Below are 12,091 nucleotides of genomic sequence, written 5' to 3' on the forward strand. Positions count from 1 at the left end.
ATATATATATATAATATACTAGGTCTGTTAAGGAGCAGGTATCAAAAATCCTCTTTATATTAGTTAGTATCGGGTGCAGACCCTGAAAACAAATATTTTTACAACTCTTAAGGAAGAAAAATCTGAAGGGATCACAGTAGTGTTCTCTCCAAAAAAGGCAGGGATTTCAGCACTCCATTTAAATATTGTGTGCAATACACGCATACATAAGTATTAATTAAGAAATAGGTGTTCCAGGCCTCTATGCAAACAAACAACTTCTGGGTCCCCTAAACCAAAACCACACAGGATTGTTATAAATAAAATAAATTTATTAGTGCAAACAAAAATTGAAAAAAATTTAAAAAAAGAGAAAAATCAAGAATATATTGTGTACAATAAATACAAAGATAAAGCTGGCCAGCTCTCTCAGGTTGATATGATGCAGGTACAAACCTAGATATAGGCTTTTGAGTTATTAGGCAACACCCCTACCAGTGGGTAGCCCTGTCTGCCAACAGGAATCTGCTACCATGGATAATACTGGGGATCCATGCGTAATCACTCATATAATGCACAAAATGGAACTGACAACACCTGTCTCAGAGGGTAACCCAAAACAAATCAAGAGTCTTGTTACCATGAGATAAATATTGGGATACTAATATTGTGCAAGCAGTATATATAATGTGTTAAATAGGGCTTTCCACATCCGCCATGATTTTGTTTTAAAGCTTAAGTATATCAGCTTAAGTGCATGTTCCAGAAAATACATTCCATTACAGACTCGTGAGTCCATGAATACTTTACAAATCACTTTTGTGCGTTTGTAGACCTTCTCCTTTTTGACCAGCCCCTGATTGATATTCGATGCAGCACACAGCTCTTCTAACTACAACAGCAAGCAGGCACCGCACCCGGATTTTGCACCAAGTCCAGCCCCTGATTGAAATTCGATGCAGCACACAGCTCTTCTAACTACAACAGCAAGCAGGCACCGCACCCGGATTTTGCACCAAGTAACGTCTAATATGTTACCACAATGTTGCTATTTTGCATGGCTATGGTGAGAACCAATGACTATACTGGTTACATCTGAGAAATAAATAACATTGTTTCATTTTTCACTGAGGATATTTTCACCAATCCAACGTAAGGGCTGAGCTTAAATAAAGCGTACATGGAGTTGCTTAGTATACGCCCTGAGGAAGCCCCAATGACACCTGGTCACGTGGGGGGTGAAACGGCCGTTGGCGTGTGACGTCATTTGCACAGCTGAGAACCAGCCCCTGATTGATATTCGATGCAGCACACAGCTCTTCTAACTACAACAGCAAGCAGGCACCGCACCCGGATTTTGCACCAAGTCTAAAAGGAGAAGGTCTACAAACGCACAAAAGTGATTTGTAAAGTATTCATGGACTCACGAGTCTGTAATGGAATGTACTTTCTGGAACATGCACTTAAGCTGATATACTTAAGCTTTAAAACAAAATCATGGCGGATGTGGAAAGCCCTATTTAACACATTATATATACTGCTTGCACAATATTTGTAATTTCTATCATTGCTGTGATTACACATCTACTATTAGAGATACATAGATCCCTATTGAGTACTAAGGTAGCTGGAACCTTTTTCAATATTGGTGCTACCCTCTGGTCAGGGTGTTGTGATCTCAATACAAATGTGTAAATATATATGTATGTAATTCCTTGTTACATTGTTATATTTTAGCACACAAGTAACTGGCATAGATCCCAATATTTATCTCATGGTAACAAGACTCTTGATTCGTTTTGGGTTACCCTCTGAGACAGGTGTTGTCAGTTCCATTTTGTGCATCATATGAGTGATTACGCATGGATCCCCAGTATTATCCATGGTAGCAGATTCCTGTTGGCAGACAGGGCTACCCACTGGTAGGGGTGTTGCCTAATAACTCAAAAGCCTATATCTAGGTTTGTACCTGCATCATATCAACCTGAGAGAGCTGGCCAGCTTTATCTTTGTATTTATTGTACACAATATATTCTTGATTTTTCTCTTTTTTTCAATTTTTTTCAATTTTTGTTTGCACTAATAAATTTATTTTATTTATAACAATCCTGTGTGGTTTTGGTTTAGGGGACCCAGAAGTTGTTTGTTTGCATAGAGGCCTGGAACACCTATTTCTTAATTAATACTTATGTATGCGTGTATTGCACACAATATTTAAATGGAGTGCTGAAATCCCTGCCTTTTTTGGAGAGAACACTACTGTGATCCCTTCAGATTTTTCTTCCTTAAGAGTTGTAAAAAAAAATATATATATATATATATATATATATATATATATATATATATATATATATATATATATATATATATATACACAGGCATACCTAATTTTATTGTGATTTGCAGATATTACTCTTTCTACATGCATTGTATACTTTAAGGGGTCGTAAGGCTGCTAGCAACACTTTGGTTTGATACCAAGTTCCACTGTAAAGAGTTTTTATTTGGGCCGGCAGCATGACAAAATCAATCTTCGCTTGCTAAAGATACAACCTCCATGCAATTTTGCACGTGTACTATAATCTATTGATGTGCGCAAGTTGTAGAAGGCACATGAGTGGCTTGCATGGCTGTTATACTACAGTGTACCATTTCTGTGGGGATTAATGCATGATCAACATTTGATTGCTATCCAGTGAGTGTGTGAGTAGCATATAGTGAAAGAACAAAATATAGGAGCGCCAAATAGGCTAAAGGTGATGCTCACGGTTAAATCAGTACCTTCGAAACAAGCTGGACTAAAAGCACAAAGTATATAAAACACAAATGTATAAAATTGTGTAAATAAGTCAAATAAGAGTAAAATCAAATGTTTAATACAAATAATAAATGGAGTAGTAAATACTACTGCAACAGGATGGAAGTACCGGAGTAGTAGGAACTACTACAACTGCAGAAAAACTGAGTTACTTATATATAGTAATATCAGACTGGCAATAATCAGATGACACTAGCTCAAGCTAAAACCTATTTAGGGTATTTAGATAGGTGATAATGTATACAGTTAAAATACAAATATTAGATAATACAGATGCTAGATCAAGTGATTAAGTGTGTGATAAACAGTGATATAATAACAAGTAGTTAAACTTAATTAAATATGGCGATTGCTAGATAGAGCAAATGCCAATAGGCACACTGACACTGTTTTTTTTATTTCACCTTTCGCTTGAGACCCGCTTTTCTTTGTATGTACCTATTGATTCTGGCTTGGGGATTGCCAGTAGCGGTTGGCCAAGTGGAAGCTGGAGTCTGCTCTCTTATTGGACGTTTTACTGTTTTATGCCACAAAGAACTTTTGTTTGGAAATAGTATTTACCTGACACACAGAGGATCATCGGCCTGTCCGGCGACTGTGGTGTAAGGGTATAGCCTGACGTAGAACCTTTCCTCTGCCTTGAGTTGTAGGGGGGACCGGTGTAGGAGACGGAAGTGGAAGCATACAGTGTATCACTGTCTGCATACTGGGTGAATATTTCTACGGATGTTTTCAGATACAAAGGCATGATGGCATTTCATAGACTGTCCTATATATACGCTAAAATATAAAGATCAACTTTTCCTGGTTTCAGAAGTAGGGGCAATTTAGAAGTGGTTTGTTAGGAATTCTTTGTGTGCTTGGATCTTTTCAAATCCCAATTTTCCTTTTTTGCCTTTCTCCACTCGATTTACCCACTTCTTTCCAATATAAGAGACAGCACCACTCAGTATATACAGCATTCCTGTATACTGTTGATTTTTTTTGGGTCTGTTTACACGTATCAGTCCCGTTGTGAGCTTTTGTATTTAACATGGAAAGTGTTAAACCTTTTTCCCTAAGAGCAATTGCTGATTTGGACAGATCCATGCCTACTTTGGATGAGTTATTTTCTTGTAAATCAAGGAGAGTAACTATCACAGATGTTTTTTCTAAGTTAGAGGATCTCCTTATTAAGGAACATAAGATCTGGTGGGATATTAATCTCATGGAAAAATACTTAAGCTTGGATATGATTCCCAGGGGTTTGAGGATTGTCAAATTTCCTACCTTTATGGTCACTGACAAGGTCTTCATAGAAAGATGGAACTCTCTATTAACGGACTGCTCAATTAGGCTTATGAATATGCTCATCATATATAAAAAGGAGCAATTGGAGCATATGCAGGGTGAAATTACCACACTTCAGGAAGATCTGAATCAGTTTTTGACACATAAAGATTACAACAAGTTTGATGATATCCTCCAGGGGACTGTCACTTCTGTTAAAGAGGACATTGATGCTCTAAAATGTAAAACATTTGATAGAGATCTGTTGGACTATAAGAATAACATGGTGTATCTCTGGTCCAATTATAAGAAAAAATTTAGGAGATTTAATAATAAGAAAAATAAAAAATCACGTGTTAAACAGGTTTCTTTTTCAGATACAGATGCATCCTCAACAGAGGAAGATAATTCCAAATCTACCATATCCCCTGAGGTACGAGACCAACAACAAAGCAGATATGATGATCCAGGTAATGGTAACATTGCAGTTGATAATATGAATAAGCAGGAGATTCCTCAATTACATATTGCAGATACCTTAGATAGATATGGTCAGGAGCTCATCAGTACTACTAGACCTACTTTTGAAATAGTTCTAGATGATAGAGAAGGGACTACCAATTCACAGGGACCAGATAATTCAAACCAAATTGTCTCCACACAATCTTCTACACAGGTTTTTCCCAAAGAACAGAGAACAAAAGGTATAGGTTTAGAAAGAGAAAGAGAAGGGGCAAGCGCATTAACGCAAACAGACAAAAAATATACACTGAGAGGGAATCGCCAGAAAAACAAATACAAAGTTACACAGTAATTAATGTCTCCTCATATCAGTTGACAGATGAGCAAAAACAAGTTCTTCAGCTAGGTTTAGGTTTTGTACCTGCAGAAGACTTTAATCTTTTTGATACAATCATAGATGTCAACAGATTTATACGTAAATTGACATTAAAAAAGTTTTTCGCACAGCAGAATTTGTTGCCCTCTAGTATTTCACATAATGTATCTAACTTATGTCCCTTGGAAGTTTCTCCCATAGATGTATCATTCGATGAAGTGCATGATTACATGTCCCTCTTGGAATTGGAATTGGAATCCAGTAGGGTAAATTTAGGAGTCATAAGTACACATGCAGGTTTCAAACCGCCTTCTATTTTCTATCCCACTAAATATAGGGGTAATGTTTTGGAGTTTTTCCACAAGAAGGTAGAGGCAGATTTGAATAACCTACATGATAGTTTAAATACCTCTACGAGGATTCAAAACTTGTCCTTATCACAGAAGAAAGCTCTTAAGTCCCTACAGGAAAATTCCAACATTATAATTAAACAAGCGGACAAGGGAGGAAACGTGGTAGTGGTTAACAGAGGTGATTACATTGAGGAGGCTTATCGCCAGCTCAATGATAATGTTTATATGAAATAGGGAAAAAATCCTACCTTTGATTACCAGAGGCTTGTGTATGACCTATTGGATGATGGGAGAGAAGCGGGATTTTTTGATAGTGACACACAAGATTATCTTTATGTAAAAGATCCTATTGTACCAATTTTTCACCACCTTCCGAAGGTGCACAAGTCTCTGGAATTTATTAAAGGCAGGCCCATTGTTTCGGGCATTGGCTCTCTTTTGGATAGATTGTCGGCCTGGATTGACAGTATTCTTCAGCCTTTAGTTCAACTTGTCCCAAGCTTTCTTAAAGATACCAAACATCTCTTGAATCTGTTGGATAAGGAAATCTGGTCTCAGGATTATGCATGGCTAACTGTGGATGTAGTTGGGCTGTATTCAGCCATTCCGCATAGTTTAGGCCTACAAGCTGTAAGATTTTTCCTAGACAGATTTAGTAATTATTCAACAGATTTCAAGAATTATGTTATGGATGTGATAGAGTTTTTACTCAATCACAATTATTTTCTGTTTGAAAATGAGTTTTTCCTCCAGAAACGTGGAACAGCTATGGGGGCGAAATTTGCCCCCTCCTATGCCAACCTGTTTATGGGTTGGTGGGAGCTGTTCCACGTTTATGGACAGGAAAACTCTTTTCATCAATGTATTAGATTTTATAGGCGTTACATTGACGATTTGCTCTTCATTTGGGAAGGTACATCTCAGGAAGCAGATGAGTTTGTTACATCCCTCAATGTTAATAGATGTGGTCTGAGTTTCACGTATACTTGTGACCCTATCAAGATTCCCTATCTTGATTTAACTCTGATAGATGATACCTGTAGCAATACCATCTCTACTGAGCTTTATTCCAAACCAATCAAGTCCAATGCCCTGTTGCATGCAAAGAGTTTGCATCCTAAAAGCACAGGGTTTGGCATGATAAAGGGTGAAATGATCAGGTTAAAACGTAACTGCTCTAACAATGAAACTTTTCTGTTAGAAAGTGCCATGTTGACACAGAAATTCATTGAATGAGGGTATACAATGCCTGTGATAGATAAAGCTTTAACACAGGTACAAGCTTTGGATAGGTCCCTTCTTCTAAAGGATAAATCCAGATCTAGGTCTAACAGCTTAGTAAAACAAGAAGAAAAAATAATCTTCAGTACTAGATACAGTAGGCAATATGACTTGATAATCAAGATTATCAAACAGAATTTGCCTATACTCATGGGAGACGCTCTTTTAAATCCTATCATTAAAAAGGGTTTTTGTTTCGTCTCACGACGCAATCAAACTTTAGGAAATTGTTTGTCACCTAGCATGATCCGTACTCAGACCAAGAAAGGTAATTGGTTGGCGACTAATGGTCACTTCAAATGTGGAAAAACCAACTGTAAAGCTTGTGGTCATGCTGAGGTCTCCAAACAATTCCAATCTTGTGTCACCCAAAGAATTTACAATTTGGAACATTTTTCAAATTGTAGGAACAAATATGTTGTTTATCTAGTCAGATGTCATTCATGTAATCTGCAATATGTGGGCATGACTACAAGGGAAGTCCGAGAGAGGATTAGGGAACATCTTAATGATATCTCTAATATCTCCCCATGCTCAGCATTGGCGGAACACTTTATAGTCAAACATGACTGTAATGTAAACACATTCTAGTGGCTTGTGATAGAACAAATTCGTCGTCCCCAAAGGGGGGAAATCTGGATGAGATTCTCTCTAAGAGAGAAGCCTTTTGGATTTTCGTTCTGAGAACAAGAGTACCGTCTGGTTTTAACATTGATTCAGACATTATTAATGTCTGGAAATAGAATTATAGACCACCCTGACAATACAGGGTTGGCATCATCATAGTATTACAGTTGTGTTCATGGAGTCACTCACAATGGAGTTGATATCCCGGTAGGAAGAATTAATGGGTACCCATGTTACTCCGAACTTCAGTGCTGTGTATGCAGCCTGTTTTGGTGCTATGGGCATCACAGGAAAGAGTTTTGTTTTGTCTTTTAACTCACTTTCCTCCTGAGAAGTTTGGTTGTATGAATGGGGATTCCACCAGTAGGGGTGATTAGAGACATCAATACGATGTAGTTTAGTTTCTATACCTCTTTTTCCCTTCTTTCTTTTGAGGAGGGTCACTTTAGAGGTAATTAACATTACAATACAAATAGTACATAACTGTGTCCCAAACCAATTAATACTAAGAGATATTTGTTATGGCAATCCATGATTATTATAGTGCCCTCAATGTGGTAAAATATTAAGGACCTAGTAACCTTATATAGTGATACAGATTTTGATATTGAGAGGGGATAATGGTTTAAGAGACAATATACACAGTTTAATATGTCTATAATTACTTGAGGAGTAATTTTGACATGGGTCCAGGAAACCATCTCCCTTATTAAGCTTTTTTGTTCACTATTATAAGTATTTACATTGAGAGCCTGTAATATAATATATCTCAGCAATATTTGGTATACGGGTAATAACAGTTTGACGATGTAGTTTATAGTCCATTGTTATTATTATCATTGTATTGTTTATCATCATTGCCTTGTTTGCTTTATGTAAACTTTTCTGCTTTGTCTTGTTTTTTGTTTTTGCTTTTATTTCTGTATTGATTTCATTAATTTTTTCCTACTCATAATCAAACATGTATAACTATGATGCTTAATTGTTCTTTGCAACATGTCTTTTCCTAGGGGTTATCTCAGCATCAACCAACTGATTGTTCTGTACATCAATTAACCAATCAGAATTGTCCTTAGGGTATATACATGCTTAGCAGAGTATAATACACAGGTCACAGATGAAGGCGTGAGCCGAAATGCTTCTGACCGTCTTGTCTACATGTAGCTTATTTTAAATTTTCAATTATTTTACTTTCCATGTTGTTCACAATAAAGGTGTTTTTTTTATTTCACCTTTCGCTTGAGACCCGCTTTTCTTTGTATGTACACACTGACAAGTGTACCTGGATCACATTAAATGTGATAGCACAAAAATGTATGTGATAGCACAAATGTAAAAAGGAAAAAAAAAGACGCATGTTTTTATCTGTATATACTCAATAAATATATCCTTGAGTATATCACACCTGCCTGCCTTTCAATCTTGTTGCCGCTGGTGCAACTTTGTTTTGTTCCTGATCATTTCCTCGGAGGTCCGTTGTGCCGAGTTTCCATCAATCCCATTGGCTCCCCTGCTGGGTCTACTCTGACGCTGCCTGCTGAGTGACGTTTGCCTCCAGCGTATTGAGCGTACGCTTGTCTGACGGGCGACTTTTGGTTCCGTCCTGCCTGTCTGGGTACACGTTTGTACCGCCTCTCTTGTGAGTAACACTCGGTGGGGGGGTCCGCTTGTTTTGTCTCCTTCTGTTGCTCAAAACGATACTTGTCCCATGAGGCGCCTCTTCTATCTGTCATCCACAGGTTCCCGATGTTAATATTACAAAAACACATCATGACAAAAATCTTATTCAAATTAATTCCAGAAAATAAAAACAGCTTAAAAAGGCAAGATATACACACTCAAACAAATCTTTGGACAATTTATATGTTTTGTTTGGGAGCACTTAGTGTGAAAAATAAACTCTTTGGTTCTGTTTTTTTGCCGGTAAGAAATGTACAAGGTTGTTAGATTGTGCTCCCAGCATTTATTAATTGCCTTAAATACCTTGGAGTGTGCCTAAGCGCTAAGTGTTCCATATGAACTTGACATTTGTTACCTTCAAAAATAGTCCCAAAGAAATTAGTTAGTTACCTCTGCTACACGGAGGCTTTTTGCGCGCGTATTACAAGCTGAAAGTAAAATGTTTTAGCACAATCGCTAACCTGAAGCGCGCAAAAAACTGAAGTTTGAATATGGCAACCGTATTAATGTGGTCCCCATAGACTTGCATAGAGCACGAAAAGTGGAAAAAAACGTAATAACCTTACTCGGGCATAAACCCGATCAGGTTTTCTTAAGTGAGCTAACCAGACATGAAATATTAATACTTCACATTCCGAAAACTTTCATAGTGTAGTATTGTGTTACGGTCTGTAGGTTTACAGACCGTAACACAATACTACAGTAACTAGGTTGCCAGTTTGCTTATATACCCAAGTATCTAAGTAGCTGACTCTATCCTTCGAACAATTAAAGGTAAATCTAAGGCAGCCTGTACTACAATTAAGTTCTTCTACAAATGACTCTAGGGACTCCTTTGTGCCCCTCCATACACCAAAAATATCATGTATAAAACGAAGCCATACTATACAGTTTGTCAGATAACTGTCATTGGTATATACAAACTTTTTTTCAAAGGAGTCCCTAGAGTCATTTGTAGAAGAACTTAATTGTAGTACAGGCTGCCTTAGATTTACCCTTAATTATTCGAAGGATAGAGTCAGCTACTTAGATACTTGGGTATATAAGCAAACTGGCAACCTAGTTACTGACCTGTACTGTAAACCTACAGACCGTAACAAAATACTACACTATGAAAGTTTTCATCCTGAACAAGTGTTTAATTCCATCCCCAAAAGCCAGTTCCTTAGGACTGCTAGAAATGTAAAAGAACCAAAGCTGCAGGAAAAAAGAATGAGACAAATGGCCAAAAATATCCCCTTTCGGTCATTGAGAAATGTGAACAGACAGTAAAAGAGGAGAGAACAGGGACTAAAAAATCTAAAAAAGAAAGAACTAAGAATCAACTTGTTTTTTCTTCAGAATATAATCAATACAGTGAAAATATCTCTAAGGTAATAAGAAAACATTGGTATTTACTGGAAAGGACGAACCCTAATATTAGGGAATTCCAACAACCCCCCATTAACTCATATAAAAGGGTTAAAAATATTAGAGATTTTGTAGTGAAAGCTGATATTGGTAGTGATACAAAAGACCCAGTTAACTATTTAACTACTGCAAACAAGGGATCATATCCCTGTTTACATTGTGTCCAGTGCAACTCAATGATAAATGGCAAAAATATTGCACAAATCAATGACACTAAAAAGAGAGAAATCAATGGCCTTTTTACCTGCGATACTAGTTATGTTATATATATCTTGAAATGCCTATGTGGGCGGGACTATGTGGGAGAGACAATTAACCCCATTAAAGAAAGAATAAGTGCACATAAATCTTCCATAAGGTGTAAGGATATGACACTACCTGTCTCATCACACTTTATAACAGCGGGGCATACTGTCAGCCAGCTAAGATTTCAGGTCATAGACCATATCCCTAAACAAAGGAGAGGAGGCAATAGAGAGTTGTTACTTAAAAAGAAAGAAGTATGGTGGATACAAAAACTCTATATCCGAATGGATTAAACGAGGATTATGATCTGCACTTGTTTTTATAATTGTTTTTAAATTCCTGTGTACCGTAATTTCTGAGCTATACATACTTTTAAAGATAATGAATGAGCATAACATGTTAAACCAAGATAATAGACATACAGGTGTTTGAATATAAATTTTTGAAAAAAATAAAAAAATATCTGGTTTGAACCTGACTGTTTGGGGGTACCAACATGAATTATGTTTAGGTAAACCATTGCATGTTAAATTAAGATAATAGACATACAGGTGTGTGAGTGTAAATTTTTAAAAAAGAGGAGGAGGTGGGTACCAATAATAAATTATGCTCAGGTAAACCATTGCATCTGATTAAGCCACACCCTGTACACAGGTGGTATATAAGGGAGATGTTTGTTCTTAATCCATAGCATGAATAAGGGTCCAAGAGGCTCGAAACGTCGCTATGTTTTTATCCTAATGTTGATCTAATAAAGAAGAAATATTTTAAGATTGTGCTGTTGCCACTGTCTATTCTTGGAAATATATATATATATATATATATATATATATATATATACAGTATCTCACAAAAGTGAGTACACACCTATCAATATTTTTGTAAATATTTTATTATATCTTTTCATGTGACAACACTGAAGAAATTACACTTTGCTACAATGTAAAGTAGTGAGTGTACAGCCTGTATAACAGTGTACATTGGCTGTACCGGTGAAGGAGGGCACTCACAGGACTTTTTACACTATTTGATTTAAAAAGTCCTGTGAGTGCCCTTCTTCACCGGAATAGTTTTATATGCGGTGAAGTCAGATGCTAGTGAGGTGCTGTCAATGATACAACGGAGAAACGCATATATGAGCCCAATAGAAGTAGCTTAAATTAAACATAAGCATTGTTTCTCAACCGCGGGTCTCAAGTACCCCCAACAGGGCAGGTTTTCATTATAGCTGATATAGCTGAACCAGTGCACATCTTTATTAAGATACAAACAGAAAATACAGGAAAAATATAAATCCCCACACCACAATTTTTAGAACAAAATGGCTTCTTCAGGCAAAAGTTAATATTTAGTGTGACTTCTCTTGGCACTAAGCACATCTTGAACTTTTTTTGGGAGACTCTTCTGGTATATTATACCAGGCTTCTTTCAGCAATGTCAGGTCTTCCAATTATATGGGAGTATATATGTACTTTAAGGTTGTTTTTTATTTTTTTCTCTGTCCAGGTGATCCCATATTGCTTCTATAATATTCAGGTGTGGCCAGTTTAATATTGCCAGTGTTTTATCAGCTGTATTTCTCCAAATATG

The sequence above is a fragment of the Bombina bombina genome, chromosome 5 (assembly GCF_027579735.1).
Source record: "Bombina bombina isolate aBomBom1 chromosome 5, aBomBom1.pri, whole genome shotgun sequence".
Lineage (NCBI taxonomy): Eukaryota > Metazoa > Chordata > Amphibia > Anura > Bombinatoridae > Bombina > Bombina bombina.